Here is a 15,543-nt window from a genome sequence, read left to right on the forward strand (position 1 = left end):
CCGGCCATTGCAGCCAATTGGGGAGTGAACCATCAGATGGAAGACGTCTTTCTCTGTCTCTCTCTGCCTCTCCTCTCTCTATGTAACTCTTTCAAATAAAATAATTCTTAAACAAAATAAATAAATCTTTTTTTAAAAAAAACTATATATGATATCATTTGCTAAAGGTATGTATAATATGGTGAGAGAGAAAAAAATCAGGTTACTATTTTCAGTTGTTTTAGTCAACTCTTAAATTTAAAGTGACCTACAAAGTTTGAAGAGCATTACTCTTAAAAAATAACTTTGAAGTACTCCTCTGAAAAGTTAGCTATAAACAAGACTGTGGCATGAGATAATGTAATTCACTTTTCACTTTTTATATCTATTTGGGAAGTTAGCAGCCTCCAAGCCTTCCGTATTTTCACCAACCCTCCTCTATGGATGAAGGAACATGCACCCTCACACATTTGGAGAGGAATGAAAATTGACATAACATTTTGGAAAGCAATTTGGAAATACTTTTTGGAATGTGGTAAAAATTTATACATGGCCACTCATATATGAAATTTGCTCTGAACCATTAAGATCTCTCACTAGCAGCAATAGGAGGGAGCATATATTAAACATGCCAATCAAAAATAACATTTTCCAAGGTTTAAAGATAATTTCAGGTAAGCTAAGAGTCTTTGTGGCTAAATGGCTGAACTATCTAGGTTTATTTCAGTTCCTGTTCTCATTTCCATGGATGACATCCAGAAATGGGGAACTTTCATATAACATCATGGAAGCAAGGGAAGGCTCTCAGCCAATTCTCTTTGCTGACTAGGCTTCCCAAGGTGGTTCTCATTTGTATGGCTAATAATTGGATGCTCATCAATATCCTTCATCTGGACTTCAGCTTTGGAACATCCACGTTAGAGCTTTGGCTATCTTGACACCAAGAAACCATACTGACTTAATTCTGAAACATATTCTACTCTCTCTACAAGGTCTCATAGGAACTTCTGGACCTCTCATGTCTGGAAAAACTGTAAGAAAATGAGAACTTTATAATGGGAATGTGGAACTATTTGGCATTTCTAATTAAGTTAAAAGTAATTATAATAAAAGCATCTCACTTAAGAAAACTTTTTACAAGATGAAAGACAGTTTTAGTACTATGCTCTTACATGTGGATGGCCAGTTTGCCCAGAAACATTTATTAGGAGAATGCCCTGGACTACTTATGTGTTTTGGGGGCTTTTGTTAAAAATAATTTGACTTGTAATTACATGTATTTATTTCTCTATTCTGTCCACTGATCTATGTAACTTTTTATGACAGTACCATGCTATTTTGACTACTATAACTTTGTAATATATTTTGAAGTCAGGTAGTATGATGCTTCCTGCTTTGCTCTTTTTGCTCAAGATTGCTTGGGCTATTCAGGGTCTTTAGTGGTTCCACACAAATTTTAAGATTGTGTTTTCTATTTCAGTAAAGCATGACACTGGTATTTTGATAGAGTTGCATTAAATCAGCAGAGACTGATTAAAAAAGTTACAGTCAGAGAGGAAGAAGAAATAGTTAACAATATTATGTAATTCAAAATAGCTAGAATATAGAATTTTAAATGTTCTCATCACAAAAATGATAAATGACAATGTAAAGTAGCTTGAGTTGATCAATACACAAAGTATAAATGCCCTAAAGCATCACAATGTATCCCACAAATATGTAAAATCATTTATCAATAAAAAAGAGAACAATAACTGCTACATTCACACAAAGACTTGTTCATAAGATGTTTCTTCATAACAGCCTCAAAGTGAAAAGTGAATCAAATGTCCATCAATGATGATTGGATAAACAACCGTGTATATATATATATATATATATATATATAAAATCTCCTCATAATGGAATATTAGTCTGCCAAAAAAAAAGAAATTATTATGAAGACATACTACATGGATAAATCCCAAATGCAATATGCTGAGTAAAAATTCCAAGCAAGGGACTAAGTATTATCTATTTATCTGAAATTTGAGAAAAGGCAAAACTTAGCAACAGAAATAAGAGCAATGGTGGTGAATTGCTGGCTGGCAAGAGAGGGATTAATTGTAGAACATCACAGAGAATGCCTTGAGGTGATGAAAATATTTGTTTTTAATTGAATGCTGTAGTAGAAGGACTGTGTACATTTGTTAAAATGAGGCCACTGCTCACTTGAAATAGATATATCTATTATGTGTATCTTAGTAAAGGTAATTTTTTTGTTTGCTTGTTTGTTTTTAATTTTTGACAGGCACAGTGGACAGTGAGAGAGAGAGAGACTGCGCTAATCCGAAGGCAGCAGCCAGGTGTTTATCCTGGTCTCCCATGGGGTGCAGGGCCCAAGCACTTGGGCCATCCTCCACTGCACTCCCTGGCCACAGCAGAGATCTGGCCTGGAAGAGGGGCAACCGGGACAGAATCCAGCACCCCGACCGGGACTAGAACCTGGTGTCCCGGCGCCGCTAGGCGGAGGATTAGCCTGTTGAGCCATGGCACCGGCCAAGTAAAGGTAATTTTAATATAAATTATTACTCCTAATTGTATGTGTATTTCAAAATGCCACTGCAATGCAAATAGTTTATCAAAAAAGGAACAGCAAAAACGTTCTTCCCTGTTCAAAGAAAATGTATTTAAAATGAAATTAAGATATGACAAAATTATCAAATTTTGTGACTTACTACTACATGCTTTGTGTTTTCTGTATAGTTAGAAAGGATGTGAAAAATACTTGATTTAAAATCAGTGGATAAAGACTCTAGTCCTCATTCGACCACTCCTTTGATTTTGGGAAACATAACTCTATCTGTAGGCTATACTTTGTCTGCAAAACAACAGTATGGTTTCAGTGCAGGCAAGGCAATATTCAGCTGCTTTACTGACTCTGGCTTCTCCACCATCATATGATTACAGAATGATTTTGAGTGTAAACAAATTAGATCAAAGTTAACAACTGTGTGTTTATAATGAACACACTGAAAATTCTTTTGTTTTATTTCAACATTTATAGAACTTTTAATAGTACACAATGTATCCCAAGCATTTAAAATGCCAGTAAGGCAGAAACAACTTAAAAAAAGACACAAACACAAAACACCTCTTCTAGCTGAGGTAATAATATCTAAGATTCATTATCAAAACACAAGTTGGTACCATTTCAGTGCTACTCAATGACTCAAAATTAGGACATTACACATTCAGTTTATGAGAAGGGGAGAGATTAAGTACAACTACTTTAAAGGGAAGAAAGAGAAGGCAGAAATGCCAACGTTAATCACCACTCAAATGCTAGTGCAATGTGAATTGCTACTGAGGGATTTCACTTGCCTAAAGATTTGAAAAGAATTCAAACCTGGATATGTTTTGAAGAGCTGGCAGAGTCGTCTTTTCTGTTCTATCGGGGAGCAACCAGAGGGCAAACTTTCTCTATCTCGGTTGACAGAACAACTAGCATTTTTCCTCCGAAATTTTGTCAACAGACATATGACTACTTACATATGAATATTGAAGCATTTGTATCCAATCAGTTAAGCGAATGATTTTTGCAACTATGACAAAGTCAGTGGTGAAGAGTTGTGAGTAGGCAGGGAAATCTGTTAAAGTGAGAAAGTCCCCTCATCTCTCCAGTTTTGTTTCTAAGTAAACCAGCTAAGGTGTACATGCCCTGACCCATAACAATTTCTAGGTTAGCTATTTTACTATTTCATACTTATAACATCTAGTGCCAAGAGTTTGGAATTTGAATAAATAACTTTAATAACCTAGGGATTTCTTTTAAGGGTCTATGAAACAAAATTGAGAAAGGCAACTCAGCATAGTTTATATACACATATTTAGTAAAACAACTAATTTATTTAACATAATAGGTTAATATTTATCAGTTTTTAGTTCAATTACTCTTAGTCTATTTGACCCAAATTAAGAAGCCCTATCATGTAAGGCAAGCATATCAAAAGCTCCATGGCCTAACTCTGGTTTATTTAAGAAATTTATTGGGCCTGTGGAACTTAACAGGATCTTATCCTTAACACTATTATTCATACTGAATTCAAAAATACTATATTGAACTATTGTTACCTTAAGAAATGTAGCCAATAGATATTAGATATTGGCGCCCACATATGTAAAAAAAAATAGCAACTTTAAAAGGGAGATGATGGTTATTTTACTTACTCTTGTAAAATCATTGAAATAATCTGACTAGCTAAAACTTGAATGCTTGACTAATCAATATTTTACTTACCACTTTTCAATTAGTTTTAATGTTAATTTTTGCTTTATCCAAAAAGACAGAAAATAAGACAAACCTGAATAGTACATGGTTCAGCCTATTGGAATGATTCCATATTGAAACAAATTTATCTAACTGTATGTCCATGCTAACTAACTTCTAATATTCTTGAAATATGAAATTTTTAGCCAGATAAAGAATCCACAGATTTTCATTAGTAAACAGTTGATTCCATTCAGATTCTATTCTAGAAATTTCCTAAACCTTGAAATTTTCTGGCTTACTCTTCTCTGAAACCACCTTGATTATTATAAAAGTGAAAATTTTCCAGAAAGATGAATATATTACATACACATAAAATCATTTAGCAGTTGAGAAGAAATCAATTTAAAAACCATAATCTAAAAGAAGTTAACTATAAAATATTAAACGTGATCAATGTTTGATTTTATTTTCCCTCTTTAGTGGGGCTAAAATTAAAAAATGGAAACCTTATGTAGTTTCAGTAACTAAAATTCATATGCACAAACTCAAGACAGTAGAGAGAATTGCTATTTTATGTTTCATACTTTTTGAGTATTTTTTTGTTCCAACATGATTAATCTCAAAAAGTAACCATGTATGTGACATTTAACAAGTAAACTAAATTTTGGTTTGTATACATTCTAGGTTGGATAACATTAGTGCAAAGTCTCAGTGCTTCAGAGAGCTAAAACTGTGATATTCAAATAAAGAAATGACATTTTAAAATGTTTAATGATAGGTCAAACACATATTATTTTACTATAAAAAAGAGTCTAACTCTTCAAATTAAAATTGAATTGAAAGAATTTTTTAAACTACACTGATTAAAAAAATTGTTTTTCCTTATTTGTTAAAATATACTTTTTGCTCCTCATCCAGACAACACAAGGACAAATTTCCCTTAAGGTTTGCATTTTTTCTTTAGTATTCATACAACCAAATTTAAAAGATGTTAAGGATAACTTCCTTTTTCCTTTTATGAGAATCTAGAGGTGAAAAAACTTTAAGCAAAACCTGAAAGAAAGTAAAAAGTGAAGCCATTATTTAATAATGACTCTACAGTAGAAAAGGCACAATTTGCAGGTGAATTTTAATTTTGTTCTTCTAAGACAAGTCATTCAGAAATGAAAGGCAAGTAAGGTTCCAAGTACACAATTTGTAAATGTGAAAACAGTAACAGTTGTCATGATTATATTTCCTCTTATGACTGGCTCTAAAAATCGCTTGACAATTCACTTAAATAGCTAAGCAAACCAATCTGTATAAATTTATGTCAAATTTTAAGGTGCTGGCATGGAAACACTGAGTTTGGAGATGGACAGGTGTGCTATTTTTTGACTTAAATTCTGGGGGCACCTTGGTTTTTGATGTTTTATTCTGATGTTCATGCAGAAAGCATATAATTTCATTTTATGCAATAAGCTGACCTAAGAATACAGAATTTGTAAGAATGAAGGAAATTCCAAGTTATATGTTAGTGCATAAATGGCTTTATACAATACACGTATAATGGCCATAAAAATATTTATAAATGCAATTTAAAACCTTTGCCTCCTGCTTAGAGATTGCAACATCTAATACTCTTTTTCAGTGATGACATGATTGATTTTCTTAAAGGTAAAAACTGATATTTCAGGCTGTATTAAAGAGATATCAGTATCAATCTAGAAGGTAAAATAAACATGTAGCAAATATGAAGGTCAGAAAGATTACACTCTGAATTTTTTTTACATTGATGATATATTTTTGCTTCTGCCCTGTATAATTATTTCAGCATGAGTGCTACAATAGCTAAAATTTAAATTACACATGTGTTATTTTTATTTAGCTTCCAAATCTTCAATAGGTTTGAGCCAAAAGGGGAAAAAAAAAAAAAAAACATATCCCTTTAAAAAAAAAAAAAAAGAAGAAGAAGAGAAGAGTCAACATAATCTGAATGGGCTTTGTCTGCCCGGTTCACTTCCCACTCCATTTTCCCCCTAGTCTTTCATTTTAGCTCTCATCATTTCATAGCAAATTGTCCAGGTACACCTTCTGGACTAGCCAGTGAGGAAACATAATCTCAAACACTATTCTGAAGAAGTGTAGAGTAAATAATTTTGGTAATCTGTAAGACAGCTGCATGCAGTGTATACTGTATTATAACAGCACCAAACCCTTTATAAAAACCAAGCACTCCTTCCTCCTGCCTTATCGTATTGATGCAGTCTCTCATTCCCTCATACTGCGTATTAATTGGAAGTACTTCTTGCCCAGGTCTGTATTGTCAATTATTCTGCGTGTTCCTTGAAAGTGAAGGTGATGCAAAACTGTTTCCAGTGGGTAAAGTATAACGTCAGAGCAAAGACTGGCAACAAAGTTAGCAATAAGTTCTGGAAAATAAGCATCCAACATACTCTGCACGGGGCTAGTGTTCTCAACTAAGTGGCTATTATAAGTCTTTCTCTTTAGAATCAGGAGAACAAACTTCTGAACAATTGAGCTGATGATGTAATGAAGAACGCCATGCATGCAGCACCATGGGGAAGACCAAGACAAATGGAATCCTAAACAAATAGGAGAATACCTTCTATTGAAATCCCTAACTTATGTAATAGCAATGCCTTTTTATTCAGCAAATCTAATTGAAACAGTACAGAGTGAAATAATACTGGCATTTTGGAATGTATTAAAGAAGGAATTGGAAGAGTGATAGGCTTGGGAGTTCCTCATAGCAAACGACTCCTTCCGCTTCTTTCCTTGGCCTTCCCCACGGTGCTGAAAATTCTTTTACAGGTCATTGATACAAGATTATTTTTTAAAATGGTAGTGGCTGGCCGGTGCTGTGGCTCAATAGGCTAATCCTCCGCCTTGCGGCGCCAGCACACCGGGTTCTAGTCCTGGTCGGGGCATCGGATTCTGTCCTGGTTGCCCCTCTTCCAGTCCAGCTCTCTGCTGTGGCCCGGGAGTGCAGTGGAGGATGGCCCAAGTGCTTGGGCCCTGCACCCCATGGGAGACCAGGAGAAGCACCTGGCTCCTGGCTTTGGATCAGCGCGATGCGCTGGCCGCAGCAGCCATTGGAGGGTCAACGGCAAAAAGGAAGACCTTTCTCACTGTCTCTCTCTCTCACTGTCCACTCTGCCTGTCCAAAAAAAAAAAAATGGTAGTGGCTAAAGTTATTGGTAAAAAAGAAAGTGTCTCCTGGGGTATACTTACCCTTAGCAATGTTATAGGCCAATTTCTATTCCACAGAAGAACCAATTTCTGGGGGAAATCCGAGGTCAGCATTAGAGAAAATAAATTTTACTAAGAATGCACATCTTTGAAAGGTGGTAGGGTAGAACTTAAGAGCACTGTGATGATTAAGTCACCAGAAATTGACCAAGAGCTCTTTCTTGAATGCTGGAATACATTAGGAGTTATTTTTGCAAAATATTTTCCAAGGAATACTGTATTTCAAAAGTGAGACTATAATTCATTAAAATCCATACATTATTTTCTTTTGCTTAGAGTGGTTCATGAAATATTGTTTTAAAAAATGGTCTCCATGTCCTGCCTGAACCCAACTCAAATACCCTCTTTTCAATTGAGCTGTTCCTGAGGCCTTAAGTAGGTACAATCCGGTTTCCACTCCACGACCCTTAGCAGTCACTATCTCCTTATGCAATTATATGTTCAAGACTTTAGAGTTATTTGTATAATATCAATGACATCCCAAACATCTAGATGGCAAACAATGACTCACCTATTCCCATATTAAGCAAGAGCCTAAATAAATCAGGGTGTTAGGTGATGACTGTGTGAGAATTGTGCAGTTATTACGATTAAGTACATCCTATTGCAGTGGGATTTGGCCTTGAGTAAAACATTTAACTTCTCTGTTCTTCCGATTTGTATTTCATTCATAAAATTGAGATGGAAATAATTTTATTTCACTTAAAATATTGGTAAAGTTTAAGGAACACTTTTTCTTATTGCTTTTTCTTGATTGATTCTAAGCTCTACGAAGGCAGAAAATTTATTTTACTTGCCTCGTAGCAATACAAATGCAATATATATGGAGTATTTGTATTTTTTATTTTTTTAGGAAATATACCATGGAATTCTGGTATTTTTAAGCCTTACACTTCATTTTTTTTTCAATTAGGATAATGCCTCTATTACCAAATCTGATGGTGTACATGTATCTTCTGTATTCCCTCTCCCTCTCTCCTTCTTTTCCCTCACCCCAGTAATGCAGAATGACAATGCAGGAAAGGATTCATTCCAGCATGCAGAAGTTGCCACAAATAACAAGACTGAACAGTACTGGGTTCTTTGAGGACTCTCTCCTGACATTTATTAATAGTCAGGCATTGCCAATTATGGTTAAAGACTAAAGCCTCATGGTTTTAGCTTTGTAAATACAGAAATCAGTAAGATCAAAATAAGTGAGATGTTCCTGCATTTAAAATCAACACTAGTTGTAACAGCTGAATCAATTGTAGACTATGTCAGCCTTCAAAATAAATATGATAAAGAAATCAACAAATCATGTCTCTGCAATTAGGGTCTCTGCAGTGAAAGCCATCGATAAGAACTGGTCCTTGTACTCTAGCTTTAGACATGCAGGTGCCTCTCTCTCTCTTTCTCTGGTGCCTGGAATCACTTCTCTCTCCTGAAAACCCTCTGTGCACCTCTCCTCAGGAGGTAGTCAGGTAATATTCATAAACTACTATCCTCACCTCAGCTGACTAGTATTCAGAATCAGTTACATGAGTATTCACAACCAACAAATTGTAAAAAAAAAAATTACACCAAAAATCCCTTGAATTATATTTCCATAGATATCAGAAAATATATAATTAATGTCCTCATCATTAATAATGACAGATCGATAAAATACCAATTTGTGTTTGTCAGCGTGTGAAATCATTCTATGAACACAATTTTGTTTGATGCTATTTCATAAAATGGAATTCTACGTAAGATGGACTATAACACATGCAATGGATTATGTAGGCATAATCATTTAAAGGAATCAGCTACTCTGTCTGAAGACAATGGACAAGATAAATTTAAATTTTTTCAAAATAAGCCAGTGAGAGGGCCCACATGAAACAAAATTGATATTAAGTTTCAAGAGCAGCTTGGAAAATTACATTAAGCTAGTTTCATTATTTTTTATATATTTGCTAATTTCCATAACAGATAATTGAAAAATCAAATATATTGATCATAGGGGATATGGGTGTAAGCAAACATTTAGGAAGAAATAAGAGTATGTGTTAATTGAAATTCAAATATAGCAAGTTATAAATCTGGTTAAGTGATCAAAAGTTTGAAATAAGCTTGAAATTTTGATTTTCCAGAAGAGATTATTTTATTAAATTTTCAGAAAAATACTTGAATTTTGCCCCTTAAGTTTTAAAGTAGGGCTATACATGGGCAGTACTTTCATATAGTAGGATACTATTCCTGACTTCTTTTTTGAAAGAATAATTTGAATTCATGTCAAAATAATATACAGATAAGGCTGGCGCCGTGGCTTAACAGGCTAATCCTCCGCCTTGCGGCGCCGGCACACCGGGTTCTAGTGCTAGTTGGGGCGCCGGATTCTATCCCGGTTACCCCTCTTCCAGGCCAGCTCTCTGCTATGGCCCGGGAAGGCAGTGGAGGATGGCCCAAGTGCTTGGGCCCTGTACCGCATGGGAGACCAGGAGAAGCACCTGGCTCCTGGCTTCGGATCAGCACGATGCGCAGGCCTCAGCGGCCACTGGAGGGTAAACCAATGGGAAAAAGGAAGACCTTTCTCTCTGTCTCTCTCTCACTATCCAATCTCCCTGTCAAAAAAAAAATACAGATATGATTTATATTATCAAATAGAAATACATTTAGAATCAACTAAGGTGCCCATCATAAGATGAATAAGGAAAACATTTACCAGAAGGTCCAATGCCTTCTAGAAATTTTAAGAATCATGTATTTGAAAACACCTCTTAAATATCTAACATGGTGTAGTTTGTTTAACCAGTAAACTTAAGCACAACCATATAAAATGTTTTTAGTTTCTTTCTACCAACAAGTTTAAAACATATGATACACAGATTCAGGTCACACAAATTAAAATGTATCTTTGATAGATTTTCGCAGCTTAAATTTATGGACAATCTTATCTATAAGCCATTTAAAATAAAACTCAATAAAATTTCCCCATGTGGACATACAATATGTACACACATATAACATAGCATAATAGACCAATATAGCAATTTTAATAATAGCTTTTAAAATCTTTAACTCTTTTTGTAGATTGCCAATTGCCAAAATTTATAGAAGGCATTGGACCTTCTGGTAAATGTTTTCTTAAGTTCTTGTCTAATGGTTGAAACGGTTTGCTAAGTATTCATGTGATATTGCTATTGTCAGCAAGCGATCTAGGACTTGGTCCCTCATTTCTCTATTCTAAGCCCAACTTGTTCTTTCATTTCTCTATTCTCTCCAAGGTAGGAAACTAATTCTATTATGAAGGAATCTGTAGGACACACAATTTAATCTTTAGACCTTATAAAAGAGATGGCTAACATTTTTCTGTAATAGCATAGCCAAAATAAGAACTTAAATAATAATCTCATAGCTAGATGCACTTCGCCATCAGTGAAGTATACAGTAAGCAGAAAAAACCGCCCTTTCAGACCAAAGGGAAAGAAAGTTTTCAAGTGAGAATATAATTTTCCTCATGGGCATTGTCTACCTTAGAAAAACTACTACAGAACATGCCTGTGACTATAGACTTGTAGTTCAGGCCACCGAAGATTAGAGATGGGATTGGCACTCCCTTGACTTGCATCCTCTGGTCTGCTTTAACACAAACCAGGAGGAAAAGAAAGCTAGGCATCAGAAGCAATGGGTGGCAGGCCTATTAATGGCTGATCTGTACAGTGATCTGCCCTCAAGGAGACCCAACAGGCCAGTCCACTGCAGTGGCTTTCAATGTGGTAAGCCTAGGCTTCAGCAGAAGTCAGCTTGTGAAGAGCCCTGGCAGCTCTGCCAAGAGTTGGATCACTGGAAATGGACCTGCCCTGGAGTCGAAGGATGCCCAGGTCAGAGCCACAGATCTTATTGGCTCTAAGCTGAAAAGCCCTTCACTCAGCCCAACTTCCAAAGTGACCACTGCAGCTGAGGGGATGGTCAAGTAGGGTCAGCAACATTGCAGGCAGAACTGTAAATTTCTTGTTAGAGATGCCCCCTGCCTTTACCTGGCCAGCTCTCCTCCCAGGCCAGCCAAGTAATGAAAGTCAACAGAGTGCCTTCCCCTAGGAGGTTCACACCTCCCTTAGTATATACCCCATGTGAAGAGATAGATAGGTCTGGGCCTCTTAACTTACAAGGCCTAAAGCCCAACAGATTATCAAGCCCCTTTTGTCAGGTTCTATTTGCCTCTCAATCAGAAAACTTAATTGTAGCTTAGACAGCACCTTTCTTAGCTCCTCTAATAATGACTCTGTCCTTTGTTCTAGACCCTGTGTAGCACACTTGGCCTCATTCCTCTGTAATCATAACCTCTACTCTACCACCAATGGCTCTACTCCCAACCTGTGTGTACTGATGGTCCTCTTCCCCACTTAATGCTGTATAATTGTTCAAACCTGGTAAATGCCACTCTTAGGATCATTGGTTACTATCCTCACTCTGTCTTTTATGACCTTGTCTAAATATGATCAGAGTCGGCAAACTTGGAAGGCTTCCATAGCCTAGGCAACTCATGATGACAGCCTAGTATGGTTACTGGCGCCATAAACTAGAGTGTCAATTTGTTGGGTCAACAACAGGAGCCACTGTGTACTTGCTCCTCATGTGGGATCTCTGTCCTTAGTGTGCTGTACATTTTGATTTAATGCTATAACTAGTACTCCAACAGTATGTTTCACTTTGTGTTTCTATGTGGGTGCAAACTGTTGAAATCTTTATACTAAATTGATCTTCTGTATATAAAGAGAATTGAAAATGAATCTTGATGCAAATGGAAGGGGAGAGGGAGCGGGAGAGGGGAGGGTTGCGGGTGGGAGGGAAGTTATGGGAGGGGGAAGCCATTGTAATCCATAAGCTGTACACTGGAAATTTATATTCATTAAATAAAAGTTAAAAAATATAAGATGAATAAAGAAAATGTGGCATATGTACATAATAAAATAATATTCAGCCATAAAGATTTAAAATCTGTCGTTGCAGAAAAAAAAAGATGGAACTAGAGGACATCAAGTTAAAAGAAATAAGACACACAAAGACAAAATACTGAATGTTCTTCCTTATGTGTGAGGGCCAAAAGTAAAACAAAACACACAAAAACACAAAAAATCCAACACAGAACGTTGATTACTAGAATCCAAGAGGGGTGAAAAGTGATGGAAGGAGTTTGAGTTTTCAAAATTAGAGGAATCTGGGTATAGTTCAGTAAGCATGACAAATATACTAATACAAGAGTTTAACAATAAGTGAAACTGGGCGTGAGCTACATGGTAACTCTGTACTACTTCACAAGTTTTGTTTTGCAAAAGTATTCTGAAGTATTTGAAAAGTATTCTGAAGTAGCCAGCGCTGCAGCTCACTTGGCTAATCCTCCACCTGCAGCACTGGCACCCCAGGTTCTAGTTCCAGTTAGGGCGCCAGATTCTGTCCCGGTTGCTCCTCTTCCAGTCTAGCTCTCTGCTATCAGTGGAGGATGGCCCAGGTCCTAGGGCTCTGCACCCATATGGGAGACCAGGAGGAAGCACCTGGTTCCTGGCTTTGGATCGACACAGCGCCAGCCATGGTGGCCATTTGGGGGTGAACCAACAGAAGGAAGACCTTTCTCTCTGTCTCTCACTGTCTAGCTTTGCCTGTCTTAAAAAAAAAAAAAGTATTCTGAAGTAAAAAGTGTTTAAAAATAGAAAGAAGCACGCATTACTGGAATGTGCATAGCAAAATGTTCGTTCTCTATCCCTCCATTCCCATTCCAGAATCCTACATATCAGAGCCAAGAATTTTTCATTCATTTTGATATTTGATTTGGTCTTAACCTCTCTATTGTCCTAAACAAGGTGTTTGTATAGTTCTACTTTGTAGTTAGCATGAGAGACAAAATTCAGCTCCCTTAGTACTACTAATCCTCATTTATCACTCATACTCTGCAATATTCCTAGTTAAATCCAAATTTCTAATTAAATTATTTTTGCAGATTGCTGATTCCACACTCCTGTTGTCTCTAAGTGGATGCAGCCTTCTTAGCATTACTTTTGGCCTTTTTTCCATGCTACTTTGCTCTATTCCACAAGAAGCGAGTGACTTACCTGAAAGATAAAATTTTAGAAGTTAATAAAGGAGCATGCTCCATGCAGATCTGCTTTTCCTGCTTTTCAGAAGGAGCTGTCAGCTGGAAGCACTGGTTCCCAGTGCTCCTTCCAGGTTTGCTTTGATTTGCTATGGAAGGAGTTCTCCCTCATCCCATGTTGCTATGGAAGATTTAATGCTGTCTAGGGTTCAGTTGGAAATCAATTTTTCTCTTGCACTAAACTATGTCTTCTACTATTAAAAACAATAATAATGGCATTCTGGCTTTTAAGCTGTTGCTCTTTATTTCTAAATTTGCTGAAGTTCTAGATGGGAAAAAAGAAGTATTTATTGGACACCCAAATCAGAGACCCAAATGATATCTGCTTATTATTTATCATTATTCCATAAAACTTACTCCCCGAAAAATCAGATGGTATACTATGATTGTTTTTTTTTCTCTTTTTTACAACTTTCCATTTATCCTACAGGCATCCTGATTATACTAAGGCTAACAGCAGATAATATTCCCTTGTCAGCCAGTATTGGCCCAGAATGGGCATGTTACATTAATTGCCTTGACAGACTGAAGAAAAGGACTTATAGTGTACACAAGTGAAGGAGAAAATTCTCAGTCTCCTCTGGATGTGAATTACAGAACTTGTACCCTCACTGTCCTCATCAGTTATATTTTGTACCTTAAAGTAACCAAATTTAAGAAAATCTGGAGTAAAAATTAAAGAGAAAATAGAACCCAGGTCCTTAATGACCTCAACTGAGTTTCTTTTTTTTTTTAACTTTTATTTAATGAATATAAATTTCCAATGTACAGCTTATGGATTACAGTGGCTTCCCCCTCCCATAACTTCCCTCCCACCTGCAACCCTCCCCTCTCCTGCTCCCTCTCCCCTTCTATTCACATCAAGATTCATTTTCAATTCTCTTTATATACAGAAGATTAATTTAGTATATATTAAGTAAAGATTTCAACAGTTTGCACCCACATAGAAACACAAAGTGAAACATACTGTTTGAGTACTAATTACACCATTAAATCACAAAGTATAGCACATTGAGGACAGAGATCCCACATGAGGAGCAAGTGCACAGTGACTCCTGTAGTTAACCCAACAAATTGACACTCTAGTTTATGGCGCCAGTAACTGAGTTTCAAATTGTACTGTTACTGGAACTTACCCCACTTCTATACTATCTTCTATGAAGTAAGATAATCAATTTTATTATTATTTGAGCAAGTCTGAGTGATAATTTTCTTCTTTTGTGGGTCAGTCTGGGATAGCTGAATGCTAAAGGAAGCTTTAAAGATTTACCTTTTATCCCCAGTGCCTATTTGTTATTATCTCATGATATATCTTGATATCAACCATACTCCTTCCTTTTGCTGGACATCTCTTAGCCTTTTTCTGACTAGGATCTCATATCCGTTGATTATAGGGAATACTTGAATGTATTTTTGACAAGCACCTACCAGTTTCTCTCCTGTTCTCTTATTTTAGACTCTCGACATAAACAGGGGGACAAAATCAGAAGAACATTCTATAACTAGAATTTTTAAGTAATCCTTGGAAGATACACAAATCTACTGCATATTAATTTTTGTTTTTTGAAATTACATGCAAAATACTGTATTTCTTTAAATGTGCATTTGTCCTGAGAGGGAACCTGAAGATACCTTTTATTCTTTTACTTTCCCTGGAAGATCCATTCCCTGAGAGTAACAGGACCATGGTGTTGCAAGACAGCACAACTATGAACTATTGTCGGGTTAAAAATGAGGAGGAGGGAGCAAAAGATAGAAGAAGGTAATGGTTTCTGATAATTGCTCCTGACATTGTAGAAGACATGAATGGCTATAGGATTTGGTTCATTGAGAAAAAAGATAAAGGAGGTTAAAAGGTTGACTTATTTGGAAGGCCAAAGCAAAACTACCACATCTATTAATATACTGAGTAGATAGCTTTGTGGCAGTCAGTTAAATATTATCC

General features: G+C 36.2%; 1 pseudogene; it reads right to left on the reverse strand.

Moving 5' to 3' along the window:
* Positions 1 to 6,221: 6,221 nt before the first annotated feature.
* LOC133753701 (mitochondrial outer membrane protein SLC25A46-like) lies at positions 6,222 to 15,285 on the reverse strand (annotated as a pseudogene).
* Between the last annotated feature and the right edge of the window lie 258 nt (positions 15,286 to 15,543).

The sequence above is a fragment of the Lepus europaeus genome, chromosome X, assembly GCF_033115175.1.
Source record: "Lepus europaeus isolate LE1 chromosome X, mLepTim1.pri, whole genome shotgun sequence".
Classification (NCBI taxonomy): domain Eukaryota; kingdom Metazoa; phylum Chordata; class Mammalia; order Lagomorpha; family Leporidae; genus Lepus; species Lepus europaeus.